Here is an 18940-nt window from a genome sequence, read left to right as displayed (position 1 = left end):
TGGCAAGGAGAGGAAAGCTGGAGATGGGGGCAATGGCCCCCTTCCTACCTCCCTTCCTCCAGAGCCGTTGCTCCAACTTCTTCAAACTTGGTGTTAATTTTGATCTCACCTACACACCTGTAAGGTTTTGTGACTTCATCTTCCACTGTCAGTGGAATACAGGAATGAATCCTAAAACCTGGAAATAAGTTTCACTTTTAGCTCCCTCGTCTCAAAGTCAATGGGTTTTATGAAGGACATTTTCTGTTCGATGCCTGAAACAAGGTCTGTGTTAACATTAGCTAAAGAGATTTTCAAATTTTGTGCTATGACATGAAATACACCAGTAAATACCCCGTATACCCCACGTTTAGGTGTCTTAAAAAAGGAGGAGGTTGCGAACAAGTGATTAAATGAGAAGTTGTCATCATGCCGAACATGGAGACTCATCTACTCTAGTCCGACTTTACAGGCCAACTTTAGTTATAAACTATTCTAACTCTAAAGTGTGTATGAGTGCAGTATGATACTTAGTGGTGGTGACATTTACAATGCAGTGCAACACATATAACCTCAACACACTTGCTTACCTCAGTTGCAATTTATGTGAGTGTAAGTGAAAAGGTTAAAAAATTAAATAAAAAAGAAGCTATATAAATGCAGTTTATTACCCTTTTACCATAAAAATAGACACATAGTTGAGTCAAATTCACTCTTCAGTGGAAATCAAACAGGGTCAGATTTACATAATCTTAATAAATCTACATGTATGTAACATTTTGTTAATTTCTTCAAACAAAATCCCAAACCATGTTAGGTTTAAGATTAGTTGTAGATAACAGTAATTCTATTTTAAAACAATAGTGTACTAATAAGTGTTTTATGATGTGTGACAACTCTCAGTAATGAAGAATTGTCTCTCAAAGCCAGTGTGTAGCTGAATGAAGCAAAAAAGTCATTTACCACTTCTTTCATCTCTCAGATGAAGGCAGCCCAAATAATGAAAAAAAATAAAACTCTGTGAAAATGAGTACAAAAGCCATTTAATCTCTCTCATCTTCCTCTTAATAACTGCAAATTTCCCCTTGGGCCCATGGGAGAGGGCCTCTCTGTGCCGCTGCCACCTTATCTGTCGCCTCCATATTTCAGCATGCTGAGCGGCTCCCTCAGTATCCAGCCCCCGGCCTCCTCTCGCCGGGGCCTGTGGGGAAGCTGGGCTCCTGGGCCCGCCATTGTTCTGGCCTGGGAGGAAAGTCCAGAGAGAGCCCTGAAAGCTAGAGAGTGGGAATATTAAAAAAAAAAAGAAAGAGAAAAAACTTGAGCCACTGCTTCATTAAGCGGCAGCCTTTCACAAGCAAACATATCAGAAACGGCCCCCTTTCAGAGGCAGTAATTAGCAATTTGGAAACCTTGCCCCCTCAGGATATACAGTTTCAATTTAGTCAGCAGCTTTAGATTCTTAGGCACTTAATATTCATTGTTTCTGCCATCTTCCCAATTTCTCGACGTACATTGTCTAGTCTTTCACTGCCGATAAAATGTTTTATCTTTCATGTAATTCTTCTTTTCAATGAGCCCTTTGCAAGAGAAGTTAATTTTTTATAAATAATTTTCAAAGGGATTTGCGAAGAATGTGAGGGATGTGATAGCAAAGTGCTCTTCAGGAAGTGCCCGGCTGAATATAATATGGAGCTTTACGTTTGATTGATTAAGTCTGGCTGTAAATAGTGTATGGGAAAAGTTCCTGGGAAGTTATATTGCAGAGAAACCATCTGTGAGTGATGACGGGGATAAAAAAAGTGAATGATGTTTAAGTTTAAATGTGTTTGACATTGACTCTTCGTGATGATGTTACATTATTTACCTCTATTCTACAATGACTGACTTGTGCACACTGTTATCATGAGTTATTTGTGTGTTTGTATTGACATGGTATGTAAATCCTTTGCATGGATTAAATGGCAAAATGTTTGCAAACTGCTTAATAAGCCAAACCACATATCGTACCTCAGGGGTGCAGGACTGACACTTATCTTTGCCACCATGGAGCCTTTGTTTCAAAACGCTACCACTTCCATTCATTTCCAATCAGCATTGTCTAATAGAAATAATTGATTTTTGCCTCTTCTCCACAAATGAAAAACGCTTGTGATTAAACATTTTGTCTCCAAATCTAAATTCCAAGATCCCCATCAACACTTGAGCAAAATAGGCAACTCATTAAAGCAAAAAAAGAGAGAGAGAAGTAGCTAAGATGTGAAAAGAGGAGGCAGGGAATGAAATAATGAATGGAGTCCGAGTGAGCTATCTTTCCCAGGCAGAGCGCCACTAGGGATGCAAACTCTCAGCCACCAGAAATGAGCTACCTATCTGTGAAAAGAGTGACTGCTCCATCCTATTTGATTTGGCTCTCCTATCATCTCTTAAGAAGATGTCAGCCTTGCTTCTTCTATTGCTCTGAGCCTTTATCAACCCGGAGACGATTTCCTCTGCAAAAAAAAAAAAAAGAAAGGAGGGGGAGACGCATTTCAGTGCCTTTCAGGGAGCAACACTAAAGAATAAGTGTTATGCGATAAAAAGGGGGTTGTTAAATAGATCTGTCTATTTGTATGGTAATAATGATCGCTTAAAGACTCGCAGCTCCGTGACTTGTAGAACAAGGAAACAAATCTGTATTCAGGTATTGTGTTAACATGACTCTCCAAACGACCTTGTGAAACTTTCATACAGTAAAAAATGAGTCGGGTTCTCGTGTTTTTTTTCCCCCCTTTGTTTGTATCATTCTTTTTCTCCTTTCCCTGCACCGAGCCAAGCTGCCCTTCTCAAACTACAGCTGGAGCTCTTTGCATTTTAGACGATCTTCGCCAGAGTTTTTATTGACAGATCTGATGTAGATTTAAAATACTAATTTAGTATTCAGTATTACATTTAGTATGTGTGTGGTAGTTAAATATGTCCACCTTTGCTACATGTCAAACACCAGTCACCATATGCAGCCCATGTTAAACGATGGTGGAAGATGTACTTGGATCCCTGACTTGAGCAAAAGTAGCAATGCCTCAATTTAGAAATGCTCCAGTACAACCCTGCAGCCTCATATATAAAACCAACAAATGATACATTTTGTTAAGTTTGACTAAAGCAGCAAACTACGTAGCAGTAGTTTTTTATGAAACTTTACTTTGACTTGGAAATGATCGTATCTCTAAGCAAAGTCTAGACTTGACATAAGTGATTTCCCTGCAGGTTATGGAGGGGTATTGCAGTTTTGGGTGCATGTGCTTCCAAGCCCGAGGTTAACTTTGTAAGAGCTTTATGATGATGTGCAGCAGTGAGACACTCCCAAGCTGCTTGTTTGGCTTTGTTTTTAAAGTGTTGCCTGGCTTCAATCTCCTCTGTCATGATATCCATCTCTTCTGGTCCATGGCTATTTCTGACTAAACCCTTATTTTTGCCGGAGGAATATTGTCTACCATTGATAAATTACCATTCCCTTCCATTTTAAGCCTGTCCCAGTTTAGCTATAACCATTTCATCCACAGCGATACCTGCTGACTCTCAAAGCCAACTTGAGGTCCTTCATTAGGATTCTGACACTCCAGTTTTGTCCCCAGGTGACCTCAGCTATTGACAGCATTATCTGGAAAGCTGGCCCATAAACCTCAAGAGCATTTTTTTTGTTGTCAAGCAAATCAAACAGTAAGCGGGGGTTTGTTTGTTGTTCTGCGTACCTGGAGACCCTCCAGTACATTGTTTCAGATGCATCACTGCCATGCGTAGCCATGTCAACCTGATCCACTAAGGTGCGTATGACATGTCAATTTAGCAGATGGCCATTTAGTTGATCCTTTATCTGCTCCTCTGACATCTGTGTGGCGTGTCTGTGTAAACAACAAAGCATTCAAAAATGTCCAAAACATGTCTGTCAGGGGTTTGTGTGGAGAGTGCGACTGATTCTTCAACCATACAACACTTGAGAAAAGGCTGCAAAGTTTTTGTGACTGAAAAAACCTCCATGTCAACACTGGCATAATTCTCTCTTTCTATGTCTTTGTATGAATTTTATAATTGTGTACACTCATGCAGTATCAATAGTGGTTCTAAAGGAATAAGACAAGAAGATAAATTATGATATTAAACTGATGGCAGACTGTTTCTGGTTGATGAGAGCATGGACGGCACAAGGACCAATGCTCAAGTAGCTGCTCACTTGCCAAGAAATGAGAATAAATTCAGTCTGTGGCAGCACTGATTGTTGAGAAGCATGTGTGAAAATACAGAAAATATGAAACATCAGTGCTTATTTCAATGTTAAATTAACAGTAAGAGCAGTTGTTGAACGGGAACAGGAAAGTGACACAAAAAAATATCATGCTGTCTGCATCCTTTCTGCCCACTTGCGCAGTTTAATTTATGAAATTATTAACTGACGTGTATGAGGAAGAGGGAACTGCTGTTACATTTTTATTATAGATTTTCATAAATTAATAATGTGAAACATGACTTTACAAAGACACAAGACTCTTATGGGCATGCCTGCCTGGTGGTCTATGGTGTATATATGTCGTCACAATGTAGCTGGTTTGAGTCCAGCTGGGGACCTTCGCCACATCTCATCTCCTCATTTTTTGAATCTCATCCTACTGTCTACAAAATAAACGCAAAATTCTCCCCAAAACAACCAAACAAAATGGTGTCACCTTTAGAAAAAGAAGCCCACCAATCAGATTTTTCAAACACACAAATGAGTGAAGCACAGGAGTATATCAATATCAAGGAAGTCATGCCAACAAAAATCTGAGAAGAAACAAAAACAAAAACCTGAGAAAAATCTGTAGGAAAATTATTTCTTATGTTTTTGAAGGTCTGTCAATTGGTAAACAAGAGTAAAACCAATCAAATGAAACTAATTTCTTTAAACATTAAAGTTGTAAAAAAAACATTCTCAAACATCTCACAGAATTATGGCTGAGTGCATTTTGTCTTGCCCTTAAAACTGTGTTGCTCTCCACAATACAGCTGAACAGAGGAGGAGGTGGAGGAGGATGCAGGCTCCACGTGGCTCTCCAGACCCGGCATAGCAAGCACTAGAGGTAGATTGATTAGCTGCTCAGTTTGGCTGATTAATCAGGGCCTGTTAGGTGGAAACGAGCACCATTTATGGCTGATTATCTTCCCAGAAGGCAAAAATCTTAAGGTACAATCTGCAGTGGAACTTTTCAACCTCCATTTAACGCCAGTACTTTGTAACTCCCCATTTTATATAATGAAAATTCTGCTTACATTTGATTTCATATAGTTTCACATTACTGCTATAGGAGTACTGGGCTCCTGTGTTTTTCCATCTTAATTTGATGACCACTCAGAAGTCAAAGTAGAGGGGAAAAAAATCTATTTTTCATTGCATTAAATTCAACAAATATTAACATTTTCTTCCAACTTTACTAATTTCATGACAGCCAAATTATTTTGTTATAGCAAAGTGTGGGAAGAAGATGTAATGTAGGAGAAAATATACTCTTATACTCACTTTATGCAAACATGAAATATCTTCAACATAATAACACATCTTGACCTATATAATGCTTATGGCTCTGTTTATCCGTCTTATTTCTTTTAAAATGGTTTTCCATCATTTTAATTTGTGTTCGCACTGTATTTTGTGCTATAATGACCTGAAAAGACATTGAATGTCGATCACCAGAAAATTACTTTTGGATAATTGAGTCATCATTTAAGTTTTTTTCTAGCAGAAATTCACAGGTTCTAGGTTCTCAAATGTGAGGATTTGCTGCTGCTCTTCTCTGCTTTATATATATTGTAAACTGAATATATTTGGGTTTTGGACTGTCAGGTAACATTGGAGGAAATGGTAATAGCTTTGATAAATCAAGCAACTCTTCACTTAATCAGTTAAATAATCAACAGATTAACTGACAAGGAAAATAACCTTTAGTTTCTGCCCCAATGCCATAAATATGCTTTCAATAACTGTGTTTAAAATGTACCATATGTAGCTCTAAGACAAGCAAGAACAACTTCCATCTCGTGCGACACCGAACCAAAACTAACTAACTCCAGGCTGTGCTCCAGTAACAGTGAAACAAAGACTTTATGCAAAGTGTCTGTGACCTTTTACATTGAAGTGAGCTTGATATTATAGTAATGCTGACACTATCAAATTGGAAAGTGAACACCCATCACGCTAAGGACAGTTGCAATCACCCTTTTCATCTTGAATAGTTCATTCTCAATGGAGCTAGACCACGGCGTGACACGGGACTTTAACTTTCCTCTTTATTGCTACAGAAGCGGAGAATTACTAACAGATTACTAACATGAGTGTTTGAATTTCTGTTTTACTAGTAGCCACAATTTCTCTCAGGGTTTCTCTCTAAACAATAGGAAAGGAGGTGGTAACGGCACCCCTGTCTCTTTGGACTCCCTTTAATGCTCACACCACACTTCACGCCACTGTCCAGCCCTGCAGCCAAGACTCGGCTACAGAGTGGCCTTCCCCTGGCCTGGTCACCCGTTTCCATTTATCTGCTGGGATAACTATAAAAATCTGTCAGGAGCAGGGTGGCTTTTTTTTTCGCTCAGCTCAGCCCAGCTGGCAGATTGAGAGCCCCCTGTAATGCACAAGTCTGTTTTTATTATTCTTGCTGGGGGAACACTATTTCATCAAGTGCATGATTCCACAGAGGAGAGGAGACAGCCCCGGCTCAGCTATATTTCTTCCAATCAAACATTCCAAGGGGAAAAAATGAGTGGGTGCCATCAAATCCCAGAATAATGCTGCCAGATTTTATGTAAAAAGAAGGACTGATGGACAAATACAGGAAGGCAAGACAAGTTTAATGACGTGTGTTCAGGAGCTGAGATTGGAAAACTGACAGAGAAAAGCAGCCTCTTTGCTGGAATATAAATTGTTGTGCGCTGTAAAAAGGCTTTTATCTGGAGTGAATATGGGACGAAATACACAGGTCAGGGTTAAGTCATTTTCTCCGGCAAGTTAAGCGAATAATGAAGGCGAGCCCGCGCGGAGAGGAGCACTGCTACTGCCAGTTTGTCTTCATTTATTATGCCAAATCTCATGATTTTGGCGTTGGCGCAGTGAGTGCTCTGGCGCGCACCGGTGGACGACATATCGCTTAATTTACACAAGGTAATGAAAGCAGGGAATGGGAGGACAAAACAATTTACCTGCTGACACGGGAAGAAGTGATTTGCGAACATGGGGGGTGAGCGAAAGAGCAGGCAGAGGGCCAGGGCCAAGGGGTGGAAGAGGAGCAGAGATAGGGATGAGGGGGAGAAAAAGGGGGAAAGGGGAGGGAGGAGGGGAAGAATAAAAGACACGGAGGCTGGAGGGGAAAAACAAAAGGATGAAACTGACAGGCTTCAGCCTCGGCTCGTCAGGTGCTGATGATGGCTTCAATGAGGCAACAGTAAACTCTCAGTCCGTCTCTCCCTCCCCTCACAAACACAAAAATACACGCAATCGGGGCGAAATTGACCTCAAATCTGGAGGGTCTGTGCTGACAAGGCCCTTGTTTTACTCCTCCTTTCCCGCCCCAATTGTAATCACTTATCAGAGAGCCACTTGTGCAGCAAGGACAGGCGGCTTCAACATCACTCTGGAGCCGCAACAGGTATTTTTATCCAAAGACCAAATCTATGACTGCAGTCTCGCACTGAATTTTGCTGACCAGTTCGATGAGGATGAATTTGATTTTAGTATTTTTCATGCAGAGAGAAAACTACCATCATTTCAGATTTTAAAAAATGAGTGAAATACATATTTAGGTGGCTGGTATATGAGTGAGTGCAGTTTGATGTGGATTAAGGGGACTGTTGGACCTTGAGTGCCATTCTCGTTTGCTCTGTATCCACATGTACAATATTACAATCAGACTCAAAGAAATTACTAGGGATGGATGTTATATATTGGAATTATAAATCAAGCTGTTAAATAAAGAAGAATAAGAAGGTCAAACTGCTGCACCTGTCTAGAGTCACACATTGTGGACTAGAGAGCCAAATATGTCGATGGTGTGGACGTTTTTTTACAGTTTCAGAAGAAGAGAACACGATTTATATATGTTCGACAAAGGTTCTGAAAGTTTTAACACAACAAATCATATTAGAAATGTGGAATAGTAAATCATCCATCTTTGGTCAATACATTTTAGCCTTTCATACCCTCAAGTGTGCATAAACTATAGTTTATCCACTTCTTTTAAAATAAAAAAATGCCAAATTACCTGTTAACTTAAAAGGTATTGGCCATGAGAAGCAGGTAATTATCTGTTATCCGCATGGTGCATCCCTAGAAGTTACCCAAATTAGGATTACCATACCAATGTTCCAGACCTAAAATACTGACGCTGGCCAATCACTTCAAAGTATTGATGGATGCGTTGTAAATGTTCACGATTGCCCATTCAGCTGATGGCCTTTCACACAAATAGAAAAAAGAAAAAAAAGAGTCTGGCTGAGACTCCCTGGCAATATGGCTGGAGCAGCACTGTAATTTTCCAATCACTAGCCCTTCAGGCCAGGCCACTCCTTAGGGCAGTAAGATCAGATGAGCTGCGGCATTTTCTTTTGTAAGAGTCCAAACTCTATTTGTCTGCTCGCAGGAACAAAAACAATCAGGGAGCCGAGAGAGAGAGAGAGCGGCTGTTTGGTCTCTCTGGAGAGGGGCCAAAGGCAGAGCAGGAGGAGGGGGATGGAGGTGATGAGGGGGGGGGAGAGAGACAGTGGGGTGACACAGATAACCGAGTACCCCCCCACACCTCCGCCCGCTGTGGGTGGTTGGTTCTGGTGATGATGAACGGGGACGCGGCTCAGCACCAGGTCCCTGCTGTCAGGGCTCTCGGCAGGACGAGACAGAGAGAGGAAGTGTCACTCTCGGCGGGCCTGCTGGGCCAACCTGGACTCTGCTGAGTCCTGCTGCTCGAGTCTTCACAACAAATCAAACACCATAACACCCACCCCCTCCCCGAACACGGCCACACACACACACAAACACACACAGACACACAAAGCCAGGCCTCCGCCACTGTCTGGAAGAATGTGTCAGAAAACATAACCAGAGTGCATCTGAATATCTATCTGTTCAGTGATTAGGCGGACTGACATTTAGGAGCATTAATCTTTGTTTTTTCCTTGAACGAGAAACTAGTCCTTGTTGGTGGGGGGGGGCTCCCTGCAGCCTCTCCTCTGTCCTCCACCTCCTCTGTCCGCAGACCTCTCCACAGGCTTATTTCCCCTCACAATGAGAGGTGACAGTGAACAGTGGAACTCGTCAGTGTGAATAACACACAGTCATGCTTGGTGAGACCCTCTGGTGGAGCGCGACACACATACACACTCGCACACATAATGGCGCACACACCGAGGCTCAAGGGCCCAGCGGTAGGCACGCTGTCAACTTCGGTGCACTGCCTTCCATTACAGCTTAACTGGGGACAAATTGAGCAATCTGATGGGTTAAATCTGACATGTTTGCCCTTCTGACCTGTGTTTGTCGTACAGTATCGCCTCCCACACCTCCGTGGGGTGGAAACAGCAAGCTACAGGACATAGATGACTTCTTAATGAATGCAATCAACATAACGTGCTGCCTCGGATCATAAGGAAGGTCAGAGTGACATTTTTTTCAAGTTCACAAACTCAGCTGAGCTCACATTACTGTGCCATCAGGTCTGTCGAAGTCCCTCAGTGATGTGCTGTTCTCTTGAGTCTTGCAGTGTCCTTCAGCGGCACCTTATAAGAGCAGTCCATGACACAAGCAGTGGTCAGGCTTAATTTACCCACTTTCTCTGTCCACTGCCCCATCAGCATATAGTATCACATAACTGCTAATGGGCTATTGGAGGGAGGAGGGAGGGTGCGGGAGCGAGAGGAAGACAGCAATAGTTAGGGAAATGGAGCTCAGGTTCATCCAAACATTTAATAACTTATCCAACCTGGAGCTTTCACCTCTTACTGGGCTAATTATATCATTTAACTTGCCTGGGAGACGGGGCCAGCGTGGACGCTCCCGTCTTACAGTGTCATCACATAATTATGACTTATGCCAGAGCAGCCTAGCAAGCTGGATGAAGTCAGCTCGCCATAAATTTTAATGATCACTTAGACAATACGAAACGTTCGCGGGGGCTTCCGCGGTATAAGCAGGGAAATATGGACGCCACTACCCAGAAAAGCTGAAGTGTGGAGGCGGATGGAGAGGTGAGAGGTAAAAGGAGAGGCACGCCACAGGAAGCAAAGGAAGGAGATATTTGTGTGTTTGGGGGAAAGGTGAGTTTAGACCGGGCAGACACGGCCGCTTGATCGTGTGGGATCAGGTTCTGTGGTAACCAGGCTGCTAAGAGGCCAACGTCAAGCCTGTCACAGCTAAACACCCGAGTACAGTCTGCTTCAATGGAAAAACAGCAGCTGACACTCAATGCTCACGGGCCAACTGCTGACCTCATTCTGAGAATAAAACGCACAGGACGGAGGGGAAGAAAGCCTGCCGTGTCTAATATGGAAAACTGATGCTTTATTCCTCAGTGTGGCAGAAGTTTCTAATAACTTTCAAAAGTTGGAAAAAAGAGAAAAGGCCATAATAGTGGGAAAATAGATGGGGCATAATGAAAAGGGCTGAGTGTCTTTTTTTTTAATAGCTGTAAAATGGCTAATTAGCCCTCTATGATTGATCATTGTGGGAGCACGCATTGGGAGGTTTGAGTCTCCTGGGCTTAAATAGTTTTCTGGTAAAATAATTTTACATTTCTGGTGTAATTAAGAAACGTCCTGTGACCTCTGTGACCTCTGAGCGTGGCATGTGGAAATATTTTCACGAGTCGACGAGGGCTGCTTTAACGTTGTCTCAATAAATAGGACTTTTAGTATAAGAAAATGGTGAATAAGGAATATTGATTTCAAGACGCAGGTACCCAGATATTGTGCACTTATGAAAAAAGCAGAGCAGTCAGAGAGAAGCTGATCTCCCTTGCACTTAATATTAATGTCTGTTTTGTGGCTATCCCATTTCAGGAGGACCCAGCTCCTGCGGTAGAGCGATTGAATGACAGAGATTACCTGTTTGGAAAGCCCCACGAGACAGCTGATTGATAATGCATGACACAAAAATGTTTTTGTTTACCCACAGATATGGCTTTGAGCCGGGTTTCAGTTTCTTGTTTTTTTTTTCTCTGGAAACCTGATTCTCTGGACTGAGGTGGATCGAGGGGGAGAGTCACGGGTCAGGAGGTCTCGTCTGAGAGTCGTCTGGCTCCGTAGGTACCTCTTCGACCAGGGTTGGGGGGGTGGCCACATCATATTCATCCCATTCGGCCCATGTTGTCCTAAAGGGGACGTTACATGAAAACATAATCTCGCACCACAATTTCATTCCTTCAGCAGCATTAGATTAGATTGAAACTTCCCTGCACACTTTCCTGGGGCTGTCAAATGAGCTGTCAGTCATGTGTCAGAGCCGGCCCCCGCTCATCTGCTCTAATACATCACACAGCCTTTTATATGGATCAGTATGAGTGGGACTCTCTACACAAACGCCAGCAGCTCCTCCGCCGGGACGCCGGGGTGATTGATAACATTTCCCCAGCTCTTCACACTCATGCCCATTTGTATAGTTGGTTGGAGAAGGGCCCCTGGTGTCCACTGACATCCACGGTGCCCATCATCAGCGGGCTGAGGACATGACATCAGCTTAGAGACGCGGCAACTTGCTATGATACATGCCAGGAAACGGGCAGCTTTTCATTCATAAAGTACAGTGTGACAGCCATTGACAGATCACTTCTAACGCATACTGATATTTGTATTTTCCTGAACAATAAAGGCAATACGGGAAACCAGCTCAGGTGCCACTTGTGATTAAAGACGTCAGCTTTTAAATCAACAATTGACCCTTTATATTATCACAGCTTATAAATGTACATGTACGCTCATTAGCGTACAGTTTTAATGCTTTAGAAATCCTCAGTGTCTCGATCACTAAGGGGGAATCCTGAGCCTGTTTTTGTGTACCGTCATATTGGCATATTGGCCGGGCTAATGGCCACTTGGCACATAGACAGCTATCCATCCCAATCTCAGCTTTGCTAATCCAATTGAGGCAACCTGCTTGGCAAGAGAGAGACTCATCTGTCTTTACTGTTCATTAATAGGGCTCCTCCTCGAACTCGGAGCCCATTCACATTCCTTTGGATCGGACCGAAAGCAAAGCCCATCACTGGATCCGTGCTGGAGGTTCAGCAGGGAGGGGGGATATATAATCACTTCTTAGATACATAATCACTGCGGTGTGGGGTAAAGTATCCGAAAATATGAAACCTCCCTAAGGGATGAGCCACATATTTTCACAGACAGAATAAAAAAAACACAATGCAGGTATGTGATTCAGCTCAATATCATGACGACCATGCTTTTTCAAGCCTGTCTGTCCTGAGTAAAGAGCCTTCTTGAGGGTTTTTTTCCCCTCTCCATGGCAGGGCTTTATGTCTAGCGGTGGAATGATAATAATGTTTCTAATCTTGTTACATTGCACACAGAATTGTCTCCCGTGTTAATGATGGACCAGCCCCCTCCCTGCTCCACTGAGATGCTTACTTTCAATTTGTGTACTGTCATCTCCCCGCCACGCGCTCAAAATTGATGCACCCTCTTCCTTTTAATTAAATCAAAAAACAGTCGGGGGTCTTGGGCAGGTGGGGGGACTTGCTCCCACGTACAGCCATCACAGAGACCTGGCTGACTCCAGGACGAATCAGGGTTGCTCCTGTTCTGTGTGTAGCTGTGTGCGGTCAAGTTATTGTATGCATGAAATTGACATCAGATTTAAATTACAAGCACACAAAAAGGATGTCATTAAGTTAAACAAACTGATTTTTCAACCAAAATCAAGTGGTTTTGTCAAGAAAAACTATTTTCTTTTCCACTCCACTACAAACTTTCTTATAACATTGATTTCTGTCAAAAAGCCAGTGGACATTTTTCCTGGTAAATAAAGAAATAAATAACAATCCCAGGAATCTTCCTCAGGTAGGTTTGCCCTCGGGCAGAGCTGGAGCCAAAGTCTAAGAAATGAGAGCGTAAAATTCCCACACATTAGAAGGCGGATAATTGGATTTCCTGTGTCCTGTACGGTGGGCGGTGTGGTTCCTGCAGCTGTGACATTATCAAGGTAACATAACCTGAAGGCTGCGGTGTAGCAGCACAGGCCCCGCAAGGCCTGTCCTCCAGTTCCACATCACTGCCTGCTTGGCTATTCATCCTGTGGACCCTGCAAATGAAATTATGGGAGGAAGAGCAAAGGACATTCTTTGGGAATTAATCCCATTTATGCCTAAACCCACTTCAGATTTTTATAGTGAGGCCCTCTTTAGATGTAAGACGCATTCACAATTAGACAAGGCCTTAGGAGGATTGAAAGAAATACTCTGTGTGTGTGTTGGTTTGTTTGGTGGTTAATTTGGAGACAGAGGCAGGAAATAGGAAAGCTCAGAGAAATAAAATGAAATACGGAAACTTAGATACTTTTCTCAAAAAATGTCACTGAAACACATCTAGGGCCAGACATGTGTCATTTAAAGTGTCTAAAGGATTCCTTCATTTTAATATTATAGCATGGACAACAGATGTAAAAATGTATTCGTTACTAGATGAATATTTTCCACTGCAAATCTGAAATCAGGATTTGATATAAATGCATAAATCTAAAGCAGCCAAAATTAACAAACAACGTATTTTTTTAATAATGAAAATATTATAAGTATTATTCACTATTCTCTGGCATCGTTACAATTATAATAGTAGACTAATTACAGACACTGTGGTCTAAATAACATGCAGCATGGACTCAAACAGTCCTGCTCACATGCAGTTCACCGGTTTGTTTTCTGTAATATTAAAAATTTAAATTGAAATCTCCTTTATCGATGAATACTTTGTTTTTTGAATGTTATTGTACAGTTATCTCTAGATTTTTCCCTTAACTATCAGGCTGAAAATCCTAAATCTAAAACCACAACACTGACCTACATCAACAACACTATATCTCACTATTGAGAAGGCTGTAACTGCTCACAGTGGTATTTTAAGACATTTGTAGAAATATTATGGTGAATTATTTTTAAAGCTATAGACAACACATTTAAGACGTAAACGTTGAGAATGAATGAGAATGATGTTAAGGGCAGAAAACAAAAAAGGGGGGGAAATGTAGCATAAGTTGCCTTATTGGAGTTTTATATATATATATGTATATTTGGCTTGTTTTGTTGTTTTGACTGATATTTACCTCCTTTTTTGAACGTTTGGACTTCAGTCTCACAGGTCAGACTTATTTATTCTTTCCAAAAATGTATCTAAACTTTAAAAAATAAAATAAACAAATCTTCCATGATTACTATTTTGTGACGCAGTTTAGCCAAAAGCAAATGCAGCATTTACTGCATCAAGGTGGCCTCGAGGTGTGTCCAGGAAGTCGGGTATGTTAAACACCCGCAAATAAAGTTGCAAAATAATGACTTACTGTCTTGTAAAAGTGATGTTTTCATCTTACCTCGAACACAGACGCCATAATTGTGTTGTATTCTTGCTGTAATATCCTGCTTTTTTTTTTTTTACCTGCAGTTTTACCCACACAGCCACAGAAAGCACCTGACATCAATTAGCCCCGTCTGTTTACTCTCGCGATGCATTGCAGATAAACACTGCCCCCTAGTGACGACACAGGACTACAACTGTTCACACTGAAGGCAAAAAATGTTTGGAGATGCAAGTCTGAAGTCCTTTTTAAAGATTTTTAAACCCAAATTTTATAGAGCTATGGGACTTTAATAACATATGAGTAAAATGAGGGGGAAAAAACTTTTATTTTTATTCTTTAAATAGGTGTTTTGTATTTTTGTTTTAGGTCTTTTTTAACTCAACTAAAACGACCAATATACAGTTCAGTTTCAGCTACAAATATCTGTTTAAATTATTCCAACTCTTTGCACCTCACATTTGAGGACAAAAGCATATTATTGTTATACAAGCACAAGCATATTATATTATTTAACAAAACAAATGCAAAATATTATATAATATTGGATTACACCATCCAATTTCTCGTTTTTCTGTCTACATTTATGTAAAATAACGCATATGGCTTCAACATTTACCTGGAGACTTAAAGCTAGACACACACACACACACACTACACTAAATGCTCCCTCCTTAGTACAAGGGCTGGGCTGATTACAGCTCCTCCACTGTCCTCATCAAGACCAGCGCAGACCACAGTCAGAGATAAGAGGCCCCAAACACCCACCCACCCACACACAGTGAATACAGTAATCTCCTCTATCCACTGCACACACGCATACTGTACTTATAAACAAATACAAATAAACACAGACAAGAGCACACACACACACACACACACACACACACACACACACACACGTTTACCAGCCTCCTCCTCAGGCAGCCTCAGAGCTCAGGCAGGTCCCTGCCATTATCCCGTCCTCTACCCTAAACACGCAGTTTTAATTTCAAAGCTCTGATTAGCTGATGATTGCATGACAGCCGCCGACCAGGTTCCCTTTTCGCCCGGCTCCCAGACTGCAACTCAATCATGCCCAATTAGTGGGTCCCCAAACACTCTCTCTTATTAGAGGACTCATAATCGACTCATTGTGTCCTGATTTGGCAAATAAATCACTCTGGAGGCTGCTGACTTCCCCCCATCCTCCCCTTCCCCCCTTTTTCTCTCTCCCTCACTTCTCTCACCCTGTCTTTCACTGCCCACTCCCCTTCTTTTCCATGTCCAGGGGTTCAGTGACAACGTTTTCAGGCGTGCTTTTCATTGGAGCTGACAGTTTGAGCAACGCCGGACTCCCTCTTTTTTTTTTTTTATTCCCCCTGAAGAATGAAGAATAATTTAGCAGCTAAGGCAAGGCAGGCAGCATGCGGGTGTCCTTGTCCTACAAGGTTAAGAATCCATTCCATCTGAGCAAGAAAGGAGTGAATTAAAATAAATGATGGCCAGATATTTATTGCGAGTTTGTAGATGAAGCCAAGTCACTCCAGTGGACCAGCGGGGCCCATGCTGCCAGTGGCTCAGTGTAGCCGAGTGACCTCCCTACCTCTCCCTGCCTAACTGGGGAATAACACTCAATGTCACATTACTCCTATCCTGCATTTGGTATATTTATTTATATCCCTATATATATTTATATCGATGAATGCATGTGTTGGGGACATCAGGACGAAACGTCAAATGAGATAGCAGGACATAGCTATATGAAATTATCTGGTTGGGGGATGCTAAAAATAATTATAATTTGATTGAAGAAGGGGGATTCTTGAGAAAAGGGAGCTTTGGAGGCACCAGCAAGGAGATCCTGAATGAGACGGGACAGGACACATGGAGACACAGATGTCCTTCAGTCTGGAGACAGAAAACTCAAGGCCGCTCTGCCAGATGCTAAATGTATTACATGGTAAAGGTACAGCATCACACCGCGTTTTTAATTCTTTGGGGAAAAATCTTCCAAAATTCTTGTAAGACTATCTTTCGTGCCTACAACACGTTTCTTCATCTGAATGAAACACCACCTTTACCCACCGTGCTGGTGTCACAAGAAGATGGTCAGGATGGATGGCGGTCCAGTTTGTGGCTAGGTTTTGGCGACCTACTCACCTCCATGCCACTGGAAAGTCTGGTGAAGTTTTCTTGTCCAATAGACATTTCTGACGCTTCACAGTGAAACAGAGTTGCAGCATTCTCCTAAACAACTGAAGTAGATAGATACTTGTTTTAAAACTTAAAAAAACATAAAAATGGCTTCATACAGCGAGGTCCCAAACTGATTTGTAAAGAAGTTGTTGATACTCTCTTTAAAGCTGCTTAGCCAAAAGTGTCAGAGCACACTCTTTCAAATGGATGTACGAGCTTGACCATGCCTTGAGGATGTAAATATTGTCTTTTCAAATCAATTTGAGATCTCGGGGCTTCTGGAGATAAAATTGAATATTAAGGATCCATGTACATGGACACACATTTTCCATTTTGAACTACAAGATCCTATTTCACAAACTGACGTGATACTGGGTTGAAATTTCACAGTATGCATTTACACTTGCTTTATGTTCTAACAATTATACGTGCAAAGGGCCTTAAGACATGTATTATATTTCAGAAGGACTCCCGCAATATTCCTTCCCAGAATTCAGGGCTACATAAGGCCAACATGAGAGCTTTACGGACTCAGCAGGTGGACCGACTTGAGCCCGGGGGCTTGCAGAGCACTGGGAGGCCTGTGATGTTGCAAGCATACTGGAGACCGGTGGACTGTGATGTGGTGGACTCAGAGCCAAAGAGTAGCTTTAGCAATGTCCCACTGTGACTGTGAGCTCCCTGTCTGGGCTCAAACATCTTCTCCTACAGCAGCAGATCCTGTGAAGTCAACTCAGGATGCTCCTTGTCTTTGTCCAAACCAAACCAAACCAAACCTTTTCACTGACATTACCCCCCCTCCTCCACTCTACCAAGGTGGTGTTTGGTGTGTGGTCATTAGTCTCTGTTTACAGTGCAGAGAGCCTGGCCAGCTGGTGTGTGACGTGTGATGTGCTGCGCTGTGGTCTACCACTGTGAGACCCCCGTGGCAGAGTCGTAGAGGACCAGCAACCCCCTTCCCCAGGCGGGCCGCAGAGACCGCAGCGAGCCCATGGCAGATGGAGCCTCCAGCGTTCCCCCGTCTCTCTCCTACAAGCAAAGAAGAGGTGGAGCGAGCGCTGGAGGTGGGACTGGCCCCGGCCCCCATCACAGATGCCAGGAGAAAGGCTGAGACTCTGGCGAGGCCCTGCTGGGAGGGTGCTGGGCCGGAACAGGTGCAATCTCAGCCCCTCGATCCCCTCTGTCAGCACCTCAGTGGTGGAGCCCGCACTCTCTTCCTGTCCTCGCTCCTTCTCATTCACACGCTCAAGAGGTGTTGTGGGGCTACATCCAGCCCCTCCCTCCACCCAGCAACAAATTCAGACACCAAAAAGCAGACACAGTTCTCTTACTGCCTTCCCCTCAAAAGGGACAAACATTAAAAGTTCAAAGCACAGTAGCAGAAGTGTGTGTTTGTGACCCTCAGAGGGCAAACAGTGGAGTTGTGTTGACTCAGGCGTTTTCCTCTGCTGGCCATGATAAGCTCCTCGGCTGACCCCGCCACTGCCGGGGGGCCAACACAACCACTCTCCTCCCATCAGCCCTTGCTTTATCGCCAGCGGCTACAAGACAAAGAGGTTCTGCTGTATACCTGGCTGTGGACGGCATCCAGCATGATGGAAAGAGTTTATGACAGAGGGGGGTGGGAGGGTGGCGAGGGCCCAACAAGCCACCTTGACCCGTCCCTGCTCAGAGGACCTTGGTGAACCCCGTCCCATTGCCCCCAGCCCCACACAAGCGACCTGGCCACTCCAACCGCCACTGAGTTATTATCATAATTTCCCGGAGAGGCATTGCAGGGCCTCCACGAGCAGAGAGGCATCCGTGTTTTACAGAATGTTTTGTGTTTTATTGCCTTTAAGTCACTCATAGGCCAGCAGAGAGGGCCCGCAATGATAAGAAAACCAGTCATGTGAAAAATGAAGGACCACGCGAACAGGACTGAGAGGTGAAGAAGGGAAATAATAAAATACATGACAAATGTGGAGCTGGACTGTATTTCATGTTCGAACCCCCCGCGTCTCGCAGTCCAACACCTCGACTACACTAAAAACATATAAGGGGAGAGCAGGAAATAATAATAATGAATTCAGCCTATCTCACTGTTACAAAAAGAACAGAAGCTTTTTTTACCCATCTCATACTTGAAAAAAAAAAAAAAACTCCCAGCCCTCTCACTCCCCCTCCCGGGTACTTTGACAACATGACGGCCGTAAGATGCCCAGGGGCATTCCAAGC

The 18940-nt window shown here is 42.9% G+C and overlaps 1 long non-coding RNA gene across 2 annotated transcripts; it reads right to left on the bottom strand.

The window, feature by feature from the left end:
* Positions 1-658: 658 nt before the first annotated feature.
* Positions 659-14639, bottom strand: LOC311273446. Of its 2 annotated transcripts, none has more exons than XR_014624668.1 (3): positions 14561-14639; positions 11138-11339; positions 659-1253 (listed from the first exon to the last, which is right to left on the bottom strand). It is a non-coding gene; the product is annotated as an uncharacterized lncRNA (long non-coding RNA). The 2 variants fall into 2 exon arrangements; XR_014624669.1 differs by having other exon boundaries at positions 11142-11339.
* Between the last annotated feature and the right edge of the window lie 4301 nt (positions 14640-18940).

Source organism: Pagrus pagrus, assembly GCF_965226575.1.
Source record: "Pagrus pagrus genome assembly, chromosome: 18".
NCBI classification, from domain to species: domain Eukaryota; kingdom Metazoa; phylum Chordata; class Actinopteri; order Spariformes; family Sparidae; genus Pagrus; species Pagrus pagrus.
This window is presented reverse-complemented; position numbering and strand designations above follow the sequence as displayed.